Source organism: Oncorhynchus clarkii, chromosome 10, assembly GCF_045791955.1.
Source record: "Oncorhynchus clarkii lewisi isolate Uvic-CL-2024 chromosome 10, UVic_Ocla_1.0, whole genome shotgun sequence".
In the NCBI taxonomy this organism is placed as follows: domain Eukaryota; kingdom Metazoa; phylum Chordata; class Actinopteri; order Salmoniformes; family Salmonidae; genus Oncorhynchus; species Oncorhynchus clarkii.
The window spans coordinates 25277006-25304276 of NC_092156.1; the positions used below are offsets into that span (position 1 = coordinate 25277006).

At 42.8% G+C, this 27271-nt stretch overlaps 1 pseudogene; it reads left to right on the plus strand.

Annotated features, from left to right (window-relative positions):
• Positions 1–4063: 4063 nt before the first annotated feature.
• On the plus strand, positions 4064–5924 carry LOC139419197 (inactive peptidyl-prolyl cis-trans isomerase FKBP6-like; annotated as a pseudogene).
• Positions 5925–27271: the final 21347 nt, after the last annotated feature.

Below are 27271 nucleotides of genomic sequence, written 5' to 3' on the forward strand. Positions count from 1 at the left end.
CTGCTCAGCAAGAAAGGAGCCACTGCTCCAAAACCGCCATAAAAAAGCCAGACATTAAATCCATTATTAAAAAATGTAAAAATGTAAAGAGAGGGCTGTCCACCAAAACTCACAGGATGCACAAGGGGGGCATTAATCAGAGAGGCAACAAAGAGGCCGAAGTTAAGTTAACCCCTAAGTTAGGAGCGGAGTGGAAGTTAGCAGCGGAGTGGAGGAATGATGGATGGCGCTAAACACAGGAACATTTTTGAGGGAAACCTGTCTTCCAGAGATTTGAGACTTCCAGCAGAACAATGAGCATACTGCTAAAGCGGCACTCGAGTGGTTTCAGGGGAAACATTTAAATGTCCTAGTCAAAGCCCCAGACCTCAATCCAATTGATATTCTTGGTATGATTTAAAGATTGCTGTACTCCAGCGGAACCCATCCAACTCGAAGGAGCTGGAGCAGTTTTGGTGTGAAGAATGGGCAAAAATCCCAGTGGCTAGATGTACCAAGCTTATAGAGACATACCCCAAGAGACTTGCAGCTGAAAAAGGTGGCTCTACAAAGTATTCACTTTAGGCGGGGTGTATAGATATGCATGCTCAATTGTTCTGTTATTCTGTTTTATTTCTTGTTTGTTTCACAATAAAAAATATTTTGCATCTTCAAAGTGGTAGGCATGTTGTGTAAATCAAATGATACAACCCCCCCAAAAAATCGATTTTAATTCCAGTTTGTAAGGCAACAAAATAGGGAAAATGCCAAGGGGGTGAATACTTTTGCAAGCCACTGTAATATGTGTGCATACATTTAGTTAAACCCAACCCAATATCTAAACATTCCAAACAACATCATTTACCCTTACAGAACACTCTTCAACAAAGAAAGCTCATATTTGCCACATACAGTATAGCCTGGCACACAATGTAGTACTGCTGCTGCTTGAGTACCTGATTTACTTGCAAGGTCTGTTGATATATCCCCTTAACAGTATATCAAATGTGTGACAGACTACTAATTACAGTATTTCAAGCAAAGCCTTCGATATAATGCCTTCTTTCTGATGCGATTGCAATGTGAACTTGAACTTTGGCCTCAAAAGGCATAAAATATAACCTTATTGTAATGCATGTTTGGGATGTTGGTGTCCCTATTCTGCCCAGAGAGTCTTATAGTTATTGCTTTCTGAGGACCTACACTCTTAGAAAAAGGTACTATCTAGAACCTAAAAGGGTTCTTCGGCTGACCCCATAGGATAACCCTTGTTGGTTCCAGGTAGAACCCTTTTGGTTCCAAGTAGAACCGTTTTGTGTTCCATGTAGAACCCTTTCCACAGAGGGTTCTCATGGAACAAAAAATGGTTCTACCTGGAACCAAAAAGGATTTTACCTGGAACCAAAAAGGGTTTTCCTATGGGGATAGTCAAAGAACCCCTTTGGATCCCTTTTTCTAAGAGTGTAGATATCTATGTGAAATTGTGATGGGTGACTTTAAAATTGAGGTATTTTTGAAGACAAATCAATGTACTATTCTTAAATGATAGACGTATTTTGAAGACTATCAGACTAAAATTATTGTATATTTGATGCTCTAACAGTCAACATTTTTGCAAATGTCTTGCTATGGAGTGTTGCGCTAAAAGCTTAACACCCCCACCAGTAAATAGATTAGAACAGGTAAATTAGTCTGCACTAACCCACCCTGGGGGAAAAAGATTAATTATTAGCATATGAAGTAAAACTTTGATGGAAGACTGCTCTGGCAAAAGTCTGTTTGAAAACACTTGGAATGACTCGTATACAGTATAACCGTGTTGTCACGCCCTGACCATAGAGAGCCTTTTTATTCTCTATGTTGGTTAGGTCAGGGTGTAACTAGAGTGGGTTATCTAGGTTATTATATATCTATGTTGGCCTGGTATGGTTCCCAATCAGAGGCAGCTGTTTATCATTGTCTCTGATTGGGGATCATATTTAGGAAGCCTTTTTCCACTGGGCTTTTGTGAGATCTTGTTTGTGTGTAGTTGCCAGTGTCCACTGCATTTGACGTCACGGTTCGGTTCTAAATTGTTTTGGTGAGTTTCTTTAATTAAACATGTAGAACTCTATGCACGCTGCGCCTTGGTCTGTTAATTCTACGAACGACTGTGTATGTATGTGTGAAATTCTTTGTTTGTGTTTGGTATACGCTGAGGATTTAACTTTATCTTAAACTGTGAAATTGTATAAAATAGTACTCCAACAGACTTACGCCTACTGTACACATTTAGTTTGTATCTATGTCCATAGACTGTTATGCCAATGACAAACATGAAAAATAAGAATTGTGCAAAAGGGGAAATAGTGTGTTTAAAAAAAAAAATTGTTAACCATTAGTGGATTTCCAGTTTTGATTGAATAATGTCAAAAGGTCAGTGCACCTCACGTGGTGTACTGTGACCTAATGACCATACCTGAGTTCAATACGAAAACACCTAATGCAGCCAGGGTTTCTAAAGGTTCAATTAAACGGGAACGGTGCTGTTCTGAAGGACCACTTTGGTTGGGTTGTGGGTTCTAAAATGCACCGCTGCCCTTTAAAACGTCGCTCATTGCTAAAAGGACACACCCGCCAAACATATCACATCCGGCAGTGATTGGGATACCCATAGGGTGGCGTGCAATTGGCCCAGTGTCATCCGGGTTTGGCTGGTGTAGGCATCATTGTAAATAAGAATTTGTTCTTAACTGACTCGCCTAGTTAAATAAAGTTAAAAAAAATAATAAGTGTAGCCTGGCTTAAGCTGGATGCCACTATAGAGGTGAAAGGAACCCCACACACTTCCCCTCTCTCATTTTTCCAATACAGTGGATAAAAAGGGGTATGCCAGGTGTACTCTATGCCTGAAAGAGATCAATTATGCCAACAAAGGGTCTCATGCTCTGCATCTAGAACATTGTACAACAGATGTCAACAGGCAGAAGGTGTACAATGTAATAACCTGCGGTGTAGCCCAAAGATATTGCTTTTGTGTTGAACTTGACAGTACAACTTGTGAGTAAGGATAATTCAATTTTTTTTACCAGGTGAACATTATTTTTGAACACATGTAGCCTTGTGCACTTGATCAATGTCTACTATAGTGGCCACTACACTAGAGCAAAAATGGAATACCTGTTTAATTATATTTCTACTTTAAGTTGTTTTTTTCTCAAGTGCAATATTTACAGTGGGGCAAAAAAGTATTTGGTCAGCCACCAATTGTGCAAGTTCTCCCACTTAAAAAGATGAGATGCCTGTAATGTTCATCATGGGTACACTTCAACTATGACAAAGAGAAGAAAAAACAGAATCACATTTTCCATTATAATTTGCAAATAAATTCATTAAAAATCCTACAATGTGATTTTCTGGATTTTTTTCCCCTCATTTTGTCTGTCATAGTTGAAGTGTACCTATGATAAATTACAGGCCTCATCTTTTTAAGTGGGTGAACTTGCACAATTGGTGGCTGACTAAATACTTTTTTGCCCCACTGTAGATGTGTGTGTGTGTGTGGTCACAAGCGTTCTATTATAAAGGAGTGTCATTTGCAGTAAAGTCTAGGCAACAAATAAAATTAGATTCTTTTTAGCTGTGAGTTAGGTTCACATTCACACCTTTTATTTTAATTACACACAGACTGAGCATGTAGCTCATATTCTTTGTTTAATTAGTTAACTTGCACTTCCCCCTAGCAGGGATTTTTTGCATGTTTCGGTGCAAATAAAGTGTCACCTTTTTGGGACCTCACCAGTTTACATCCCTGCACATGCTAGTGAGTAGCCAGCTAATCTTTATATTTCAAGTTTAGCATACTTGGATCCATTTGCTAGCTAACAAGGTTATACAGTCATTATTATGAACACACCCTTCTGTGTGTCTCCAATTGTTTGAACAGCATGTTAGCCGGTCCACTTTGTTCAGGTATTGAAATCAAGTAGCCTACCTTATTTCTCAAAATGAGAACAAGTTGCCAATTCTTTATATAATTGTGTTTTAGGCTCATTGCACATTTATAAAACAGACTAGACAGCTAGCATAACAGTCTTTGGCTAAAATGCAATGCCGCGCACAACAAACTGAGATTCTGGTAAATGAATGCTATGTTTATTGATACTCCTGTTTTAGTAGTGTCTGCTCTGTGCACAATTTGAGGAGTTGAGACATGAAAAAGGGTATTGTTAGAAAGGTTCTTCTCCATTACAGTAAAATAATGTCTCAATGTGTTTCAGTGTCCATATAACCCATTCTGTTGGACCAAACCAGAAATGCAAATAGCGAGTTAAACACTTGTCAGAGAGCTAGAAGTGATCTTGGGGAAAAAAGACTAAAGACAACATGAGAACAAGTGGGAATAAACACTAATTAAAAATATGTATTTATGTCCGAGCCCTAGCTGTATCTCACGACTCGACTCAGACAAAACTAGTTAGTTCCCTCAAGGATGATGTTGATAACCTCCAGGACCAGGCTGTTTTAACCTACCTTATTAAATACAGTGGAAGGAGCTGAGATGTTATGGGGTTGAATAAAGCCATTTGCTACTTGGACTGAAGTGACTATTTCTGGTCATGCTTCTCACTACTATCTGGGGATTAGTTGTAATTTTGTTGGCTCCCTCTCTCCAGTTTTTACCTTTCCCAAACCCCTCTGTCCCTCCAGGAGGAGCAGAACACTGTTCCTCTGTCCACGCTCTTCAATGTGGTCGACACAGAGCGCAGCTTTGGCAACCGCTGCTTCAACCAGAGTCGCTTTGAGGATGCCAAAGATCGCTACAAACAGGTAGTATCAGAAAAACATGTTTTATGTCCTAAATGTTATGTCATCAAATGAGCCCCTTGATTTTAGTTTCAGCATTATTTTATGATGAAGGATTACTTCAAGTGTATGTGAATGAATGCGAGGAATGATTGTGATGTTATGTTGGTTCCCTCTCATAAGTACTGAGTTTTTTTGTAGATTTTATTTTATTATCATAAGGTCACTGTGTAATATTTAACAAACACACTGTTGTGCGTGTAGTGTGTGCACGCCCTACTGTGTCCGCACGCAAGTGTGCATGTGATATAAATAAATGCATCAAATCACACTTTCTACGTATGACCTCTCCATGTGTCAGGCGGTGACTCTGCTGGGAAATCGGGAGATGGAGGAGAAGAGGATCATCGCAGCGGTGCAGCTGCCCATCTACCTCAACCTGTCCCTGACCCAGCTCCGCCTGGACAGGCCCCTGAAAGCCCTGGAGTAAGGCCATGGAGATCGACCCCACCAACACCAAGGTCCTGTTCCGCTGTGGTCAGGTTAGATCCTCAGGCTGGGGGAAGTCATATTCTTGTCAATAAGCTGGGTTCATGTGTGTGTGCCTACAGTATATGTAATTGTTTTTGGCATCATAGTTTATGCCATAGATATTAAATATAGGTGAGCAGACATCTGACGCCAGACATAAATGTTCTTTAATAAAAAGTTTAAAAGGTTGTACTTTTGCTACGACCATATGTTTTATGAAGATTTACCCATTTACTAGCATCTTAAAATGATTCTAAATCGTACATCTTCCCATTTTCGTACATTTGAGATTTGCATGTTTGGTGATGGCTCGCTTGTTGAAAGAATCAGTCACAGATGTTTTAACCAGAGGGTTTTCCTCAGGCGTATTTGGAGTTGTTTGACTATGAGAAAGCCTAGGATTACCTCACGATGGCTCAGGCCAACAAACCATTCGACATCGACAATCTCCTGAGGAAGCTTGCCACGTAAGATAATATTTCTGACATTCATTGACATTCATTGTTTATTTCCCTAGTGACACATTGTTTCAACTACATTATTGTTATTTGTGCAGATGCTACAAGGAGTATTTGGACAAAGAGAAAGAGCTGTGCTTCAAGATGTGTGCAGACTTTGTGAAGAAGTGATGGTAAGGCTATACAAAGTTGAGGCAAGCAAATAAAATATATACTGAACAAAAATAAACGCAACATGAAACAATTTAAATGTTTTTACTGAGTTACAGTTCATATAAGGAAATAAGTCAGTTGAAAGAAATTCATTATTCTGTAATCTATGGATTTCACATAACTGAGCAGGGGTGCAGGCATGGGTGGGCCTTGAAGGGCATAGGCCCAACTACTTGGCAGCCAGGCCCACCCACTGGGGAGCAAGGCCCAGCCAATCAGAATGATCCCCCCCCCCCAGAAAAGGGCTTTATTAAAGGCAGAAATAATCCTCATGCTGTTTAATCAGCTTCTTGATATGCCACACCTGTCAGGTGGATTATCTTGGCAAAGGAGAAATGTTCAAACAGAGAAATCAAAGTGGATATAAGCTTTTTATGCGTATGGAACATATCTGGGATTTTTATTTCGGCTCATGAAACATGGGACCAACACTTTACATGTTGCGTTGATATTTTTGTTCAGTGTATAAAGAAATAAAATTTGAACCCCTTTATAAAAAATACTGAGCAGCCTTACAACCAGTGGGGTAGTGGAGGGTATATGCCACATAGCCACTTATTTTTCATTGAGAATTGCGTATATTGATTTCTTAATCCCCTTGATGCGTATTAAAGTAGTGGAGGTATACGCCCTATCATTTAATAAGGCTGATGGAACAGATCAGAATGTTTAGTTTAAAATACTGAAACTATTTCTTCACATTTTAGGTGTAACACTGCACACTGCACTAGGCCTGAATGTTCCAAAATACAAAAAAACAGTTAAACACCTTTCTAGAATGTGCACCGCACATGCGAGCGGTTTCATGGACAGAGATGGAAATATCTGTTAGGAATTTAGAAAGTTGCATGTTTAGATCTTCCCGCTATCATCGGTTGATAATATGACTAGGATAATGTATTTTGCTGCTAGACAATGAAAGAATGAAAACTAATAGAAAAGAAGGCATATGAGGAAGTCTTTGTAAAATTTAATCCACGTTTCTATGGTGGGATTTTGGAAATGGGCTACTTTGAAGCAAGATAAGACATGCCTCATAATAGGAAGTAAAACGTCCAGGTTTCAAACAATTAAGGAACAGGAAAAATATAGCGATGTTAATGATAGGCCTAACTACTCTGGGAGATGGAAAGGCTTCCCCAATAACCTTCTCAATTAAATGTTAAATAGCTACAAAGTAGCATATTGCCACCTGGCAGAATGACATCATGATTTTGCTTCAATCCAGTGCCCATTTGTTTTGCGAACTCCATCTCATGTGCTACAGAAACGCCACTAACCAAACAGTGCTAGGTGCCTGTGCACTTGAATTAAAGGGTAACTACACTCAAATAAAAATGTCTTAGATTTTTCCAGACCTCAAAAGTGGTCTCCTGTTGTGGTTTAAGCATAGTTATGGACTTATAATGTACAATTTTTTTTTTTTTTTCTATAAAGTGACTTTGAGACTAAAAACCTGATTTCTGACTCCGTTGACAGACTCATTTATCTGTTTCAATAGTAAGCCTACTATTAGCCTACTTGCGAAGTACAGCTTGGGTTGGCCTGACTGAAAGACCAATGTGGGATTCATATTTTTAGGTCATTCAGAGTGTATGCCACTGTTTCTCATACCATTTTTCACACAGGTCGCCTTTCCTTTGCCGAGTGGGCCGTTTGGGACATTTTTGGCAAAATTAGAGTGTACCCACTTCTCTAGGCACCACTGCTTACAACACCTAGCGACCTCACCAAGAGATTTTAGCCTTTTGTTATAATGGTTTTAGAATGACAGACACAGGGACCACAGTTTGAAAGCCTGTCTCAGCGGAGTTTTAGGCACAGTTAATTGCCTAAAACTTTGCTAGCTGAAATACACTCAGTGGCTGTTTATTAGGTGCACCACCCTGTTCACAAAATGGTTCGCCACTACAGACTGTCACGTGGCTTGCTATATAAAGCAGGCAAACAGGCATCCTGTTACTCCTCGATTGAACGTTAGAATTGGACAAATTAGTGACCTATGCAACTGAGTGTGGTGGGCAAAAACAGGTCATTGATGAGAGGTCGAAGGAGAATGGCAAGAATCGTACAAGCTAATAGGCGGGCCACAAACAGGCAAATAACGGCGCAGAACGGCATTTTGGAACGCACAACTCGCCAGTCCTTGTCACGGATGGGCTATTGCAGCAGACGACCACACCGGGTTCTACTCCTCTAAAAACAAAAAGTGGCTTCAGTTGGCACGCGATCACCAACATTGGACAATTTAGGAGTGGAAAAAATTTACCTGGTCCGACGAATCCCGGTTCCTGTTGCGTCCCGGTTCCAGCATTACAGGCTTATGTCATGCTGATGGCAGTCAGGATTTGGCATAAGCAGCATGAGTCCATGGCCCCGTCCTGCCTGGTTCAGCGGTATAGGCTGGTGGTGTAATGGTGTGGGGAATGTTTTCCTGGCACACGTTAGGTTTCCATGCCCCAAAGAATTTCCGACTGTTCTGGAGGCAAAGGGGGGTACAACTTAGTACTAGTCTGTTGTACCTAATAAACTGGCCACCGAGTGTATATACAGTGCCTTGCGAAAGTATTCGGCCCCCTTGAACTTTGCGACCTTTTGCCACATTTCAGGCTTCAAACAAAGATATAAAACTGTATTTTTTTGTGAAGAATCAACAACAAGTGGGACACAATCATGAAGTGGAACGACATTTATTGGATATTTCAAACTTTTTTAACAAATCAAAAACTGAAAAATTGAGCGTGCAAAATTATTCAGCCCCTTTACTTTCAGTGCAGCAAACTCTCTCCAGAAGTTCAGTGAGGATCTCTGAATGATCCAATGTTGACCTAAATGACTAATGATGATAAATACAATCCACCTGTGTGTAATCAAGTCTCCGTATAAATGCACCTGCACTGTGATAGTCTCAGAGGTCCGTTAAAAGCGCAGAGAGCATCATGAAGAACAAGGAACACACCAGGCAGGTCCGAGATACTGTTGTGAAGAAGTTTAAAGCCAGATTTGGATACAAAAAGATTTCCCAAGCTTTAAACATCCCAAGGAGCACTGTGCAAGCGATAATATTGAAATGGAAGGAGTATCAGACCACTGCAAATCTACCAAGACCTGGCCGTCCCTCAACTTTCAGCTCATACAAGGAGAAGACTGATCAGAGATGCAGCCAAGAGGCCCATGATCACTCTGGATGAACTGCAGAGATCTACAGCTGAGGTGGGAGACTCTGTCCATAGGACAACAATCAGTCGTATATTGCACAAATCTGGCCTTTATGGAAGAGTGGCAAGAAGAAAGCCATTTCTTAAAGATATCCATAAAAAGTGTCGTTTTAAAGTTTGCCACAAGCCACCTGGGAGACACACCAAACATGTGGAAGAAGGTGCTCTGGTCAGATGAAACCAAAATTGAACTTTTTGGCAACAATGCAAAACGTTATGTTTGGCGTAAAAGCAACACAGCTGAACACACCATCCCCACTGTCAAACATGGTGGTGGCAGCATCATGGTTTGGGCCTGCTTTTCTTCAGCAGGGACAGGGAAGATGGTTAAAATTGATGGGAAGATGGATGGAGCCAAATACAGGACCATTCTGGAAGAAAACCTGATGGAGTTTGCAAAAGACCTGAGACTGGGACGGAGATTTGTCTTCCAACAAGACAATGATCCAAAACATAAAGCAAAATCTACAATGGAATGGTTCAAAAATAAACATATCCAGGTGTTAGAATGGCCAAGTCAAAGTCCAGACCTGAATCCAATCGAGAATCTGTGGAAAGAACTGAAAACTGCTGTTCACAAATGCTCTCCATCCAACCTCACTGAGCTCGAGCTGTTTTGCAAGGAGGAATGGGAAAAAATTTCAGTCTCTCGATGTGCAAAACTGATAGAGACCCCAAGCGACTTACAGCTGTAATCGCAGCAAAAGGTGGCGCTACAAAGTACTAACTTAAGGGGGCTGAATAATTTTGCACGCCCAATTTTTCAGTTTTTGATTTGTTAAAAAAGTTTGAAATATCCAATAAATGTCGTTCCACTTCATGATTGTCCCACTTGTTGATTCTTCACAAAAAATACAGTTTTATATCTTTATGTTTGAAGCCTGAAATGTGGCAAAAGGTCGCAAAGTTCAAGGGGGCCGAATACTTTCGCAAGGCACTGTACTTAAGTAATCAGACCTATTCTTACTATGACAAACTGCTTCACTTTCTATTCAGCTTGAATTCTACATTTTAACAAATATTTTTAGACGGGCAAGCACACAGATTTTCTTCTGGAAATGTACCTTTCCTAGTTTAGTCATATTTATCTTACCTTAGAAGTTACTTTGCAGGCTGACTAGCATCTATTGAGTTTCAATGTCCCAAAAATGAAATGTCCAAATAAATTTGAAGTATCTACAAAACAAGTTTTGCAGCCACATAATCCCAAAGGAAGTCTATGAAAATCACTGTTCGTGTTTCATAAATGATTATTTTGATTCACATGATTTGATTCACCATGATTTAATCAAATCCCAACTACACTCAACGCAACAAGCAACAATTTTCAAATATTTTACTGAGTTACAGTTCATATATGGAAGTCTGTCAATTGAAATAAATTCATTAGGCCCTAATCTATGGATTTCACACGACTGGGAATACAGATATGCGTCTATTGGTCACAGATACCTTAAGGGTAGGGGCGTGGATCAGAAAACCAGTCAGTATCTGGTGTGAGCACGATATGCCTCATGCAGTGCAACACATTTCCTTCGCATAGAGGCGATCAGGCTGATTGTGTCCTGTGGAATGTTGTCCCACTCGTCTTCAATGGCCGTGTGAAGTTGCTGGCTATTGGCTGGAACTGGAACGCACTGTCGTACACGTTGATCCAGAGCATCCCAAACATGCTCAATGGGTGACATGTGAGTATGCAGACCATGGAAGAGCTGGGACATTTTCAATTTCCAGGAATTGTGTACAGATCTTTGCGTGCATTATCATGCTGAAACATGAGGTGATGGCAACAGATGAGTGGCATGACAATGGGCCTCAAGATCTTGTCACGGTATCTGTGTATTCAAATTGGCATTGATAAAATGCAATTGTGTTCATTGTCCATAGCTTATGCCTGCCCATACCATAAACCCACCGCCACCTTGGGGCATTCTGTTCACAACGTTGACATCAGCAAACCGCTTGCCCACATGACGCCATACACACTACACTGTCTGCCATCTGTCCGGTACAGTTGAAACCGGGATTAATCTGCAAAGAGCAAACTTCTCCAGTGGCCGTCGACGGTGAACATTTGCCCACAGAAGTCCATTGCGCATAAAGGCATTTCCACCACCATTTGAAAAATTCTCACATAATTAATTTTGCCAACACGGGGAGCCCACCTTGTCTAGTGTATTGTTGTTGTCGACATTTGGAACGTTTACGGACATGTTTTCTGTGTCCATCAGGCCTGTCGTGACTTTTTTTTTTATCCGACATGTACTTTACTCTCATAAAGGCTGGACGGTAACCTTGTATTTCTGTGCTAGCCACAGGAGGGCGCCGTATGAACAGATTCAAAGCATTGATTGTTTGCCACATACATTGCTAACTATCTGTATCCAGTTCAGATGGTTGCCCCTTTTCACTTTGTTTTAATAAGATATGCAGTGCCATCAGTGCCCATCTAAGACAATGAAATCATCTAGCATATTTGTATAGTCATGTTTTCATGCGGAATTGGAAGATGCAACATATCCACAGGCAGCTCACAGAGATATTGCAGTCATCTGTTCCCAAATGGATGACAGACCAAAACTTGAGTGTGATTTGTCAGAACCTGTTTTTTCCCCAAAGGTACATAAATATTTGCCTATGCAAGGATCCAAACTCCAGACTCTCATCTTCAAATGGCAGCGCTCTCTCAAGATCAAAGGCTTCTGAGTATAATTTGGGAATCATGTTGCCTACATGCTCTGGGCGTTCTACAGAGCTTTAGGACACTCCAGTTCTGCTGAGGTATCCTCCCTGTATCACAAGGTGGGATCTGCCCTGTTTGCCTGCCAGGAGAGAGAGTGAGAGAGGAGCAATGTCTGAAGCTACATTTTGGACTCACATTCTGTTGCAGGTGATGGTGTAAGGAAAACTTAGTCAACACCGAAGACTCACACAAACCTTACTACATTATGTAAATATATTCACTTTGATTTCAAGAGTTTTTGTTCATTATGTACCAACATTTACAAAGCTATTCTGTACACTAAATCCAACTGCAGTTGGGACACAGTGAAATGTCTTAATAATGAAAAATGTGTTTGTTCATCTTGTTACAATATTTTCAAGGGCCATTGTTGTTGAGATATATTCAAGAGGTAAAGCCTCTCCAAAACATACCATTGTCTTGTCTGAATAAACATATTCTCCAGTGATTCAAGCAAGTTTCAGATAAAGCATTCCTGGGGAAACCTGTATTGAAGGACATTTCATGGAAGCCAGTTGGAATACCATAACATGCTGGTTTTACAAGGCAGAGTTAATATACTTCTCTTAGTTTGTCAATGGTATCAAGAGATTTAAACAAACTAGCAATAGACATCGAAATTGTTAAGGCTTTAAAACAACTAAAATAAATGCAGCAGTTAGAAACTGGACGTAGATACTCCAAACTTTTGATATTGACTGAACTATTGCACAAAAATACACTGGGTGTATTTGCATATATTAACACATTAACATAAAAGGGTGGAACAGGGCTGCAACCACCAAACACCTGCTCTGTCTACCCTACCAGAACTCACCTGCTCTGTCTACCCTACCAGAACTCACCTGCTCTGTCTACCCTACCAGAACTCACCTGCTCTGTCTACCCTACCAGAACTCACCTGCTCTGTCTACCCTACCAGAACTCACCTGCTCTGTCTACCCTACCAGAACTCACCTGCTCTGTCTACCCTACCAGAACTCACCTGCTCTGTCTACCCTACCAGAACTCACCTGCTCTGTCTACCCTACCAGAACTCACCTGCTCTGTCTACCCTACCAGAACTCACCTGCGCTGTCTACCCTACCAGCACTCACCTGCGCTGTCTACCCTACCAGCACTCACCTGCTCTGTCTACCCTACCAGCACTCACCTGCTCTGTCTACCCTACCAGCACTCACCTGCTCTGTCTACCCTACCAGCACTCACCTGCTCTGTCTACCCTACCAGCACTCACCTGCTCTGTCTACTCTACCAGAACTCACCTGCTCTGTCTACTCTACCAGAACTCACCTGCTCTGTCTACTCTACCAGAACTCGCCTGCTCTGTCTACCCTACCAGAACTCGCCTGCTCTGTCTACCCTACCAGAACTCGCCTGCTCTGTCTACCCTACCAGAACTCGCCTGCTCTGTCTACCCTACCAGAACTCGCCTGCTCTGTCTACCCTACCAGAACTCGCCTGCTCTGTCTACCCTACCAGAACTCGCCTGCTCTGTCTACCCTACCAGAACTCGCCTGCTCTGTCTACCCTACCAGAACTCGCCTGCTCTGTCTACCCTACCAGAACTCGCCTGCTCTGTCTACCCTACCAGCACTCGCCTGCGCTGTCTACCCTACCAGCACTCGCCTGCGCTGTCTACCCTACCAGCACTCGCTTGCGCTGTCTACCCTACCAGCACTCGCTTGCGCTGTCTACCCTACCAGCACTCGCTTGCGCTGTCTACCCTACCAGCACTCGCTTGCGCTGTCTACCCTACCAGCACTCGCTTGCGCTGTCTACCCTACCAGCACTCGCTTGCGCTGTCTACCCTACCAGCACTCGCTTGCGCTGTCTACCCTACCAGCACTCGCTTGCGCTGTCTACCCTACCAGCACTCGCTTGCGCTGTCTACCCTACCAGCACTCGCTTGCGCTGTCTACCCTACCAGCACTCGCTTGCGCTGTCTACCCTACCAGCACTCGCTTGCGCTGTCTACCCTACCAGCACTCGCTTGCGCTGTCTACCCTACCAGCACTCGCTTGCGCTGTCTACCCTACCAGCACTCGCTTGCGCTGTCTACCCTACCAGCACTCGCTTTCGCTGTCTACCCTACCAGCACTCGCTTTCTCTGTCTACCCTACCAGCACTCGCTTGCTCTGTCTACCCTACCAACACTCGCTTGCTCTGTCTACCCTACCAGCACTCGCTTGCTCTGTCTACCCTACCAGCACTCGCTTGCTCTGTCTACCCTACCAGCACTCGCTTGCTCTGTCTACCCTACCAGCACTCGCCTGCTCTGTCTACCCTACCAGCACTCGCCTGCTCTGTCTACCCTACCAGCACTCGCCTGCCCTGTCTACCCTACCAGCACTCGCCTGCCCTGTCTACCCTACCAGCACTCGCCTGCCCTGTCTACCCTACCAGCACTCGCCTGCTCTGTCTACCCTACCAGCACTCGCCTGCTCTGTCTACCCTACCAGCACTCGCCTGCTCTGTCTACCCTACCAGCACTCGCCTGCTCTGTCTACCCTACCAGCACTCGCCTGCTCTGTCTACCCTACCAGCACTCGCCTGCTCTGTCTACCCTACCAGCACTCGCCTGCTCTGTCTACCCTACCAGCACTCGCCTGCTCTGTCTACCCTACCAGCACTCGCCTGCTCTGTCTACCCTACCAGCACTCGCCTGCTCTGTCTACCCTACCAGCACTCGCCTGCTCTGTCTACCCTACCAGCACTCGCCTGCTCTGTCTACCCTACCAGCACTCGCCTGCTCTGTCTACCCTACCAGCACTCGCCTGCTCTGTCTACCCTACCAGCACTCGCCTGCTCTGTCTACCCTACCAGCACTCGCCTGCTCTGTCTACCCTACCAGCACTCGCCTGCTCTGTCTACCCTACCAGCACTCGCCTGCTCTGTCTACCCTACCAGCACTCGCTTGCTCTGTCTACCCTACCAGCACTCGCTTGCTCTGTCTACCCTACCAGCACTCGCTTGCTCTGTCTACCCTACCAGCACTCGCCTGCTCTGTCTACCCTGCTTCATTTTTTACTGTTGTCACGTTTCTCTTGCATAATTCAACAAGTGTGTCAATAGCAGATACCCTCGATTTTAAAAATCAACACATTTGAACATCAAAATAAAGTTATATTTCTTCTCTTTCTTGTGATATAAATGTCAAGAGTGTGTTGCAAAAGCAAGAGTATAAAATAGTCAAATTGAAGCAGTCAATCCAGTGAGATTTAAGTGACAAGTGGATTTTCCACCCCTCAAACACAGGAGATAGATGGCTGAAAAAGACAGATCCTCAGGTGGGAGGGGCATGGGCGTTGCTGTTTCAGCTGCACCAGGAGTAGCTTTTAGGAGTTCAGTAAATGAATGTTAAAATGATAGATTTTCTGTTTCATTATGCAGACAGCAATATTAAATCAATCTCTTTGCTTATGTCCATATTTGGATTCTATGCCTAGCATTATGGTTTCAGAAGCCATAATCGAGGAATTGCTTCAAGCTGACTATAATTTACTTGTGGGCCTATTAATAAGATCATATCAGGTTTTGGAAAGAGCTGTGAGCTTGATTTGACGGTGGTCCAGTGGATATTTTCTTTTAACACTGACCAACCTAAAGAGCTTAGGTGGTTCTTAGAGGTAAGCTGCGCGTGCAGTGTAGAGTGGAAGCCATGTCTACGGTTATTTAGCCCTTCACCTTATCAAATCCTATAGCCTAGGGCTAGTCCTTTCACAAGAACTGCTTTTACTGCCTCCGCTTCCTGCCACACAGTTTTGCCTTGGCGGTGCCTGCTCCCCAAGCACTGAGGAATTCAATGGAGGAATTTGAAAGGTGCATCTGAATAGTCTAAGTGGCTCCCTACCTTCATCCCTTCATCTTGTTTCCTTTATTTAGACTGGTGTGAAAGAACTGGACAAGTGAATGTAAATTCCTGTAGGGTGTCTGCCATATTGCTTTTACCTGTGTTTTCAGATGTGCGTAGATGGAGTAGGACAGAAGGGGAAGAAGCCAAATTACACCCGAGATCTATCCTAACTGTTCACCTGTTCTGCTTAGCTGACCGTGGGGCATGCTTGCTGGGTACTCTGCAGGCAATGTGGTTTCCGCCTACCATCATTGTCCAGGAGTGAGCCTTCCATGTGTGTTTAGCGAGTGTGCCTCACCAAAGATCTTTGTCGGAGACCCTCAGCTAAAGTGTTTGGCTTTTAACCACAAGTGAGGCAGAGAAACTCTCCCACCCGGTGTTTGTTTAAAGTGGTAGATGATCACGAGATAGCTCGCTCATTATAGCGGACGCAGAGCCATTCCAATTACTCTGTATTATGATTGGAAGGGAAACCATGTTTTTACTGCTAAAGGAGTTAGTCAATTTAGTCTAATAGGCTAGAGGCACTCATTTTTCAATGTCTAGGTCTATAGTCATTGGCGCAGGTTGGAGGCAACCCATTATTATGTACGGATTGGCTGTGGTTCTGGATTTTCTGTAAACCCGATTTGCCGTGGCTAAAGACATTTGCAGGGTTTTTTTCACGTAGCTGCTGCCTACGTACCTGCTGCTCAGTGTTACACTGCAGCTTCCCCCTCCTTGATCAGCAATGAACACTTTGTCTGGTGCAGCCTATAAACTTCATGTTGTACACAAAAGACACGGTCATCATGTTTGTACAAACTCGCAGATAGTTTTTTGCCCCAGTGCAATACTCAAGTGGGGAGTTACATGCAGCTATCTAGGCAGCATATCAAACACAAGACAGCCTCGCAATCTAATTAGCAATTTAATGTTATTTTTTTTCATCATCATTGCAAACATTGGCTAAAAACTGTTACTTATCCCTTTCCCTATAAAATGTCTTGCACATTTAGTTTTTAATCACTTTACAATTATTTTGGGATTCCACCCTGTAACACGTGATTGGAGTAGTCATTTCATACAAGCGCATTTTTGTCTACTTTCACACTCCTTGCCGCCGCTCTTCAATTACCTTTGACCTTTTTCAAAAAGAGGCCAGAGAGGATGGAGAAGAGAGAGGACGCAGGAGTTGAGCAAGTCTAATTGAGAAAAGGCCCATGCAATCAGGTGTTTGAAATAGGGTGGGAAGATCGTGTGGAGAGCAGCAACTCTCCTCTCTGTTACATCCACAACAACACTAACTACAATTGGATCATTCCCAGCGGAGAACACCTGACCTGACAGAAAAACAAGCCGGGAAGTTGTGTACGCCGATCTGTTCAATAAGAAAGGCTTATTTTTGTTTTCTGTTGCAAAACGTTTTAAAACATGTTTTGATGGAATTGTATATGGCTGAAAGATCATGCTTTGCAAATCATCTAGGTCTTAACTTGGTTCATTTTCTGTCATTACTGCGTACTACAGTTGACCTTTCTGTAGGTTTTCAGGCCTTTTCAATGGTGTGGCCCACACCCAGTGCAGTTGCTGTCACGCCCTGACTCTCTATGGTGTAGTAGGTCAGGGGGTGACTAGGGGGTGATCTAGTATATCTATTTCTATGTTGGTGCTAATGTGGTTCCCAATTAGAGGCAGCTGTTTATCGTTGCCTCTGATTGGGGATCATATTTAGGTAGCTATTCCGCCACCTGTGTTTTGTGGGATTGGATTGTGGATTATGGATTGTTTGTTAGTGTGTTTGGGTACTACGGCCTTTGTATGTTTTGTTATTTTGACTTAAATATGTGGAACTATACTCACGCTGTGCCTTGGTCTGCTCATTTCCAAGATTGTTACAGTTGCCTCCTTCCTTTTCTAACATTTCCATTTACAGGGCACAATTAATTTGTTTTTCCATAGTAATCAATCGAGCATGTTCATATTTCATACATTGTCAATATCAATGTCAGAGCCTATCATAAGTATTCACCCCCTTTGATTTCTTCACATTGTGTTAAAATGGGTTTCAAATGGATTTAATTGTCAAATGTTTTTTCTCTGGTGCAAAATGCTTTAATAAAGGGGAACAAATATGCTATTGTTCCAAATAATTTGGGGGTTCCTACATTGTCTATCCAGTCATGTTGAACGTTTCATCCTTTTTGTATTGGCATGTGTTTTGATTTGTTTTTTCAACTCACAATAACTGACATTTTATGGTCAAATACAATTAATCCAAACCAGATGCCCTTTAGAAATAGTGGTTTCGGTCAATGTTGTGCAATTGAGAAGCATCAGTCAGAGTTAGCTTTGTGAGATAAAAAAAAATCGAAGTTAAGATGATGTAACGTTCGTCGTCTTCCTCTGATGAGGAGTAAGAGGTCGGACCAATTTGCAGCGTGGTAAGTGTCCATTTTAATAAGACATACTGAACACTACAAAAATACAAAATAACAGTGAAACAAACGAAACGGTCCCGTGTGGTAACTAACACGGAAAATAATCACCCACAACTCAAAAGTGAAACCAGGCGACCTAAATATGGTTCTCAATCAGGGACAACGATAAACAGCTGCCTCTGAGAACCATACCAGGCCAAACACAGAAATCCCAAAACATAGAAAAAGGAACATAGACAACCCACCCAACTCACTCCCTGATCATACTAAAACAAAGACATAATAAAATAACTAAGGTCAGAACGTGACAGATGGGTTGAGTGGCTTTGGTTGATGCTGTTTTGCTGGTGTCGCCATTCCATGCTCTGGCTGTTTGAGGCTTTGCAGACTAAGTGTGTCTGGTGCTAATGCTATCGCTGGCTATTATGCTTCATATTTCAACTATTCAGGTCATGTTTAGTAGACACAAAATGGCCATCTTCATATTGCAAGTAGAAAAGACAGCTACTCGTCTAACACGTCATCAAAGGCAGCAGCTCAAGCATTTGTAATTTTAGGTGTTAATTTGGAAGTTTGTGTTTGCAGGGCATGCCCGGTTCCTTTTGAGCCCCAGTAAGAAAATCAGTAGCAATAATTTAAACGTGGTTGTTGCTGTGTAAATTGTGCACTTCTGGCTAAATGTGGAATAGGTGTGGGTATTTATGTATTTCCATCATACACAGATGCAAGACCGAGACTCCTGCTCTGGTCCACAGGGATGTACTCTGCCTCTTGTTTTAGTTGTCATTCCCTCTGTGATCCTGTCCCCTTGACTTTAAATTAATGAGTGCAGGCTTATATTTGAATCAGGACATCCAAATAAATTTTACTATGACTTTCAAAAGTCTGTCCAATTGCAAAGTTATGTTATTTTAAGATTTGTTTATGCTAGAGGGTGAGCAACCACATTTGTTAAGAATCCATGAATGCTGTTGAGTAATTATGTTTACAGTATAGTCTGTAATAAAATAAAATGTGTTTTGAGCGTGATTCAGTCAGCATCTACAGTGCTGTGGATTGCACTGAATCTACCCCCTTGAAAAAAAATGTCTATTTAGAACCTAAAAGGATTCTTCAGCTGTCCCCATAGGAGAACCTTCTGAATAACTATTTTTGGTTCTACATGGAACCCAAAAGGATTCTACCTGGAACCAAAAAGGGTTCTCCTACGGGGACAGCCAAAGAACCCTTTTGGAACCCTTTTTGCTAAGAGTATCCATTTACCTTGTATTGAAAGTGCAATATATTGTTCATTTATGAAGATACAGGATGGAATCTGAAATATCACTTCCAAGTAATAGGTTTAGAGTAATTATTTGGGGTTGATGACTACATTATATTTATTGAGAATATATATTGAGTAATGAATGGCGGGGGAGTGTTGTTGAGGTAGGGTTTGGGGAATTAGTTAGGTTTTGGGAAGTCTAACCATTAACATTTCCTCTAAAGTATCTGAAGTGCTTGTCTTTGAGTGATAAAGACGGAACACTAGGCTTTGTACTCTCGTCTTTGGGACTTGAAAGGCTTGCATTTAGGTATTTTGTGCGTGGAGAGTTTTTAGTCTAGTGTGAATATATTTGCATCCATTACATTAGCCAGTGCGGGTGTGAAACCTCTCATTTAGGTTGCTCTACAGTCATGTATGGTGTGTGACAATGTCCTTTCTGACACATTCTGACACAAGGTCAGACCATATAATGCTGCCTTTATAAACTGGACACTCTCACTCACGCAAAGCACAGCATTGGAGGTCATCATTGTAAACCCAGTCAGACAAGCCCCTCTTCAGTTCCTTGGGGTTCCCCGAGGCTGTTTTGCAGAAAATGCTTATCATACCCAAGGTTTTGAAGCTGAGGTAAACTTAACCCTGTTTTCCTTGGGGTCATAATTGCAATTGATTCAAAATAAATACTGGATATTTTAGGCTTGCTGAATGAATGAAGCGGTTTAGTTTTCTTTGTTGGCATCCTACGAAGGTAAAATGCGCACCCCTCCACTTTTTGTGCCCTCTCACCCTGTCCACATTAAAGGCATAACTGCACACCCGCAATATCAGTATCAGCAACATTCAGAATGTGCTCCTTTTCAGATGATTTAACTTCTGATATTCTTCATATTTTGATATATTTTCCTGTAAATACACATTCTAGTTTAAGTTGATAAACTAACCTAATGTAATGTTGTACAAAGGCAGTTTTCACCTGTCACCCCCCCTTTCTCTGAAGACTTCCTCCTGTGCAAAAGGCTCAGTGCCTATGTCTACCCAACCGCTGGCTACGTTCCTTTTCAAACGTTTGAGACGCTCCATCTAACCTATCAACCTATCATCCAAGATTTGTCAAAGTCAATTAGTCCCCTAACAAGTTCCCCTTTAAGTTGAGAAGCAGACTGCCAATCATATGAGTTAGATACACTGAGGGTTTGTATGTTAAGCCCGCTGGAGAGTGAGTCTGAACTCTCACCACATCCATATAACTCGGTCCCAAAGTTTTGTCCTCTTTTTGTCTTCTTTTTCGTGCCAACGGTTGGCAACAAAGAGCAGTGTGTTTTTGTCTTGATACAGTAGTTCTCTCCAGGCTGACACCCTGTCAAAGGGTTGGTCAGTCTATCAAGCATGTTTTATCCACTCATTGTGCTTACATTCAAGTTATTTATTTATATATATATATTTTTTACTAGGTAAGTTGACTGAGAACACATTCTCATTTACAGCAACGACCTAGGGAACAGTTACAGGGGAGAGGAGGGGGATGAATGAGCAAATTGTAAGCTGGAGATGATTAGGTGGCCAGGATGGTATGAGGGACAAGCTTGGGAATTTAGCCAGGACACCGGGGTTAACACCCCTACTCTTACGATAAGTGCCATGGGATCTTTAATGACCTCAGAGAGTCAGGACACCCGTTTAACGTCCCATCCGAAAGACGGCACCCTACACAGAGCAGTGTAAAAAGGTTTTAAGAATGAAGATGCTCAAATGCCTACTTAAGTTTTCGACCTACCACAATGCAAGCCCATTGCATGTCTAGACAGTACAAGCCCATTGCAGTTATGTTTGTGTACACAGGCCTTCGTGCAAACTCTGAGCAGATAGCGCCTTCAGATGGAACAAGCCGATAAGGTCTACACAAAGGGATCAGCTCTATGCCTGAGCTCTAGTTTGTTCCTGAGGAGGAGACGATGGAACTCAATGAGGATCCATAGAGGAAGGCCAGCCAGATAAGATAGCGCTGCCATGGAGTCTGCAGAGAGGCAGGACCAACGGAGCCACCCAGCAACAACGAAGATATTATCAGAAACTGTGATACCATTTACTCTCTGGGTGAGGTAGACCACACCGAGCTGAGACGATGACGTTAGGGGTTTGACACACTTGACAGTTTGTATGTACTTAAAGATGAAGAGGATGCAGTGGGTTAAAAACACTCCCAAACCTACAGCAACATCAGAAGTAATTGTTGGCCTATGCTTTTAGTTACACAGCCCATGGGTGCCAATGCTCTTTTAGGGTAGGTGGAGGTACGATCAAAATCACTCAGGTGATGATGGCACATCAAACGGAGCTCCAAAACATGTCTAAGATTAGTTGTGTCCTGGGAGTTGGATGACCAGAGGGGCACAGTCTCACTACCATGCCTGTTCTGCTGGGTCTACTTTAATATACCAGTGGTGCTGACAGAAACATGGCCTTTGAGATGCGCAAGCGCTCACTGGCGTGTGTGTGTGTGTGTCAGCCCTCACTCCCCAGGAGTCAATGAGCCATAGAGAACATTATGGCTGCGGCACACACTGGGTGAGAGAACCAGCCAAGTCAGCTAGCCAATTCAGCCCCAGCCAGCATCAGGGCCAAGGCGAAAGCCACGCTATACAGAAGCCTCTGAAACATGTCTAACCAGGCACATAGGGAACATGCTGAGGAGAAAGAAGAAACACACCCTACTCTTAAATCAACTCTGCCTGGCATTATTATGATTCGTAGAGTAATAATTTATGAAAACACTCCTAGGCCGTTTGCGTACATTCGATCCCCTCCTCTCAGCCCCATTTGGTGGATCAATGTCCTATTCATAACATCTAAAGTGGTGCCGCCATCCCCCCATTTTTTTCAGGTTTAGTAAAGGTTGTGTTTTCTTTTCCTCTCGCTGCTCTCCCTCTGATTAAACACACTCCCTGCTGTTTGGAATTGCAGCGCTCTGAAGATAGAGAGAAGGAGGATGTTTCCTTTCTTTTCCCTCCAATACAGAAGTGGCTTTGTCAAGGAGCTGATTGCTTATCACCATATCTTGGAGATTCGGTTCCTGCCGCCACAAGCAGGGTATGAGGGCTCCTCCTCAGGGTATGAGAGCTCCTCTCTCTGTTGGGGGTCAAGTATATGTAGGCTTATATGTCGAGGGGCGGAGAAACCTACAAGGAGACGTCATAAAAACAGTGGTGTTTTTGTTCAGGCCTCTTTCCTTGCATATAAAGTGGATGGGCCTTTTTTTCTCTCGGACCCTCTGTATAATTACTTGCAGACTTGACAGCTCAGCTTTTCCCCCAATGTTTTTCTTGAAGGATTTCAAATGGAGCTGAAGCGAGTTCTTCCAAAGACTACAACCTTTTCATCTTGAACATTCTTTTTCAAATGGGTGATTGGCTTTTGGGTAGTCTAATGCCGACATGGTTACCTTGTTGGGCACAGAGGGTCATTGTTGATGTAAATATTATGCTTCCTGCTTTCTCTGGTGTGGTGAGCTATTTGGTCTTGCAGAGCAGGGTTAAATGGCACAGGCACAGTCCCTTGCCAGCCTGTGGATGGATGGAGTGATACAGAAGGAGGAGAAGGTTGATGGATGAAATGGGCAGAAAGGATATAACAAATAAAGGTTATTGCTAGGTCGATTTCTGAAATCCTACTGTCAATTTTAATATCACCAATATTATCAAGGAGTTTAATTGTTTTGTTGTTGAGAAATTGCGAATAATGATACAATATGCTGCATTTGAATTTATATTTGTCCTAAGGCTAAGAGGTTGGTTTTAAGTAAAACAATAAATCAGGGGGGTTGAATGTACCCTTCAAGGCAGGAAAAATATTGTATATGGTCCTCATCTCAACCTTTGATTGGCCTACAGAGAGGTAATTTTCCCACATGCCAAAGCTACCCCGCATAGCTTCCCTTGGCCCTCTGAGACCACTTGATGCAGCTCCAGCCTCTGTGTGGAGACATCAAAATGCAACATTTTTGCATGGGATATGTAGCAAACAGCATGGCGAAACATAGCCCCAGGTCTGTTTCCGATGTTTGCGCCTCCATTCTCCCTTAAATGCCCACTCTAGTCCCCAGCATTTAGAACAATTAAAAGAGAAACACAAGTTTCTGATTTTACATGCCCCCTGCAGCATAAATGCCCCATTTCTGCTGGCTCCAACTGAATACACACTTTGTATTCAATAGACCTATAAAAAGGGGCCACTTAATAAAAAGAGAAATAATTGTTCCAATCACATGTCCAGTTGTAGTGACCTGCAAGGCTGTGGTTTTATTTTTAAATGACCTTTCTTGGCATCAGTGTTTTTAAACCCCCACACAAATGATAGTTGGTCAGAAATGTAAGATTTGAACCATACACAATAACTAAGAGCACCATAAGTTGTTTAGGTAAATATCTTCGTGTTACTTTAACTAAGTTACACTACATGACCAAAAGTATGTGGACACCTGCTCATCAAACATCTAATCCCAAAATCATGGGCATTCATTTGGAGTTGTTCTCTCTTTGCTGCTATAACAGCCTCCTCTCTTCTGGGAAGGCTTTCCACTAGATGTTGGAAATTGCTGCTGGGACTTGCTTCCATTTAGCCACAAGAGCATTAGTGAGGTTGGGTTATTAGGCCTGGCTCACAGTCAGCATTCCAATTCATCCCAAAGGGTTCGATGGGGTTGAGGTCAGGTCTCTGTGCATGCCAGTCAAGTTCTTCCACACCGATCTTGATAAACCATTTCTGTATGGACCTCGCTTTGTGCATGGGGGCATTGTCATGCTGAAACAGGATAGGGCCTTCCACAAACTGTTGCCACAAAGTTAGAAGCACAGAATCGTCTAGAATGTCATTGTATGCTGTAACGTTAAGATTTCCCTTCACTGGAACTAAGGGGCCTAGCCCAAACCATGAAAAACAGCCCCAGATCATTATTCCTCCTACACCAAACTTTACAGTTGGCACTATGCATTGGGGCAGGTAGCGTTCTCCTGGCATCCGTCAAACCCAGATTCATCCATCGGACTGCCGGATAGTGAAGAGTGATCCATCATTCCAGAGAACGTGTTTCCACTGTGCCAGAGTCCAATGGCTCGGGAGCCCAAAGCGAGGTCCATGCAGAAATGTTTTGTCGAGATCGGTGTGGAAGAACTTGACTGGCCAGAACAGAGTCCTGACCTCAACTCCATCAAACCCCTTTGGGAGGAATTTTAATGCCGACTGCGAGCCAGCCCTAATCGTCCAACATCAGTGCCTGACCTCACTAATGCTCTTGTGGCTGAATGGAAGCAAGTCCCCATAGCAATGTTCCAACATCTAGTGGAAAGTCTTCCTAAAAGAGTGAAGGCTGTTATAGCAGCAATGGGGGGACCAACTCACTATTAATGCCCATGATTTTGGAATGAGATTTTCGACAAGCAGTGTCCACATACTTTTGGCCACAGTGTATGTTTTTCTTTTTCCTCATTGTACCCCCTCTTTTCAATACGGAGGAGAAGGATCAGAACTTTATGCTAGTGAGGGCCTGGTGTTTATGCAAAAGCACTGGTAGAGGGGGAACAAATAGGACAGCATTAGGAGAGGAAGGAAGGTGAGAAAAAGGGACAGCGTTTAGGAAGGGACGAAAAAGAGAGAGGAGGTGGGAGAGAAAGACCTCTTTGAGTGACAGGACATTGGGAACCTGGAGCGGTGTGTTGGAGCCTGTAGCTCCAAGGAAAAAACCCTGAGAGCAGGGGTGATGGCGCCGAGGCTCAAGTCAAAGACATCATTGAGAGGAACACTGTAGTAGGGGTAGGAAACAGACACTGGTTCTACTGTACTCTGTGCATTGGTGTGTGTGTGTACAGTGTGTGCATGTGTGTCCATCAGTCTTTCTATGTGTAGATAATATAAAACATTCATCACATGATCTGAAAGTTTTTGAATTCATAGATTGAGTTTGATTTTGCACAATTTTATCAGTTGAAAATTAATCAATGTGAACTGAGCTTTAAATGATTGATATTCATTCTAATTTGAATGAATCTGTTAGTTTGGACAACACATTGAGATGGAGTTGATATTGGGCTGTGGACTTGTGTTTGTGTCTCCCCACTTCATGTGAGTCTAGGCCTATACCCATTTACACCTCTCTCTCATAAATGTCACATCCCAGTGACAGTCCGTCTGGCCTGAGCTGTGCGTGTCCTCTGTGACACATATCTGGCCCCCCTGTTACCATCTGCCCCCTTAGTGGGCCCTGCTGCCTGCCACGCCCTGGCCCAGCCACTCCGGTCATGTCTCAATGGCATACAGTTCATGACAAATTTTTTGTTGTTGTACCTAACCCTTACCCTTTTCCTAACCTTAACCTAATTTTCCTATCCTGCTGTGTAAGTTCTCCTTACCCGTTCTCCTCTCCTTACCTGAAAAGTCAATTCTGACATACAGAATTGTAAGCTGTATACCATCTAGTCAAAACCAGCCACTCACTGCCGGTCATGGAGATGCCACCTGGCCCCTCTGTCCATCCACACTGTATTAATAGGACTTGTTTGGCATGCCTGCCTTGCTGGTAACCCAAGCCGGGGAGGGAGGTGATAGGGTTAGGAGGGGGAGAAAAAGGGAGAACCAGAGCAGAGGGGGAGGGAGAAGGAGAGAGTAAATGGGAGGAAGAGGCGGGTGATACAGTATATCTTAATCTGCCACTGTCGCGTCAGGCTTCTCTTGTCCTCCAGCAGTCAGTCTCATGTGCCAGTGGCCTTTCCTTCAGCTGGGGCTAATATAAGCCCCCCTGTCTCCACAACCCCTGTTCTCACCTCTGCTCCCATCTTTATCCCCTGCTGGGCCACAAGCTGAATAAAACAATAGAATGAGTGCCCCAACAAATCCACAGATGACGCAATCTCTACTGCACTCCACACTAGAGGTCTTCACGGGTCCAAACAGTTGGAACGAAATGTACCTGGGACTTTCTCACCCAAACTCAATATGCATAAATGTTGATTTATGCTACTTTATTAACTGGAGGGTTAATAAACTGGAGGGTTAATAAACTGGAGGGTTAATTAACTGAAGGGTTAAAGTAAGCTACTTTATTAACTGGAGGGTTAAAGTAAGCTACTTTATTAACTGGAGGGTTAATTAACTGGAGGGTTAATAAACTGGAGGGTTAATTAACTGGAGGGTTAATTAACTGAAGGGTTAAAGTAAGCTACTTTATTAACTGGAGCGTTAAAGTAAGCTACTTTATTAACTGGAGGGTTAATTAACTGGAGGGTTAATAAACTGGAGGGTTAATTAACTGGAGGGTTAATAAACTGGAGGGTTAATTAACTGAAGGGTTAAAGTAAGCTACTTTATTAACTGGAGGGTTAAAGTAAGCTACTTTATTACCTGGAGGGTTAAAGTAAGCTACTTTATTAACTGGAGGGTTAATTAACTGGAGGGTTAATAAAGTGAAGGGTTAAAGTAAGCTACTTTATTAACTGGAGGGTTAATTAACTGGAGGGTTAATAAACTGGAGGGTTAAAGTAAGCTACTTTATTAACTGGAGGGTTCAAGTAAGCTACTTTATTAACTGGAGGGTTAATTAACTGGAGGGTTAATAAACTGGAGGGTTAAAGTAAGCTACTTTATTAACTGGAGGGTTCAAGTAAGCTACTTTATTAACTGGAGGGTTAATTAACTGGAGGGTTAATAAACTGGAGGGTTAATTAACTGAAGGGTTAAAGTAAGCTACTTTATTAACTGGAGGGTTAAAGTAAGCTACTTTATTAACTGGAGGGTTAATTAACTGGAGGGTTAA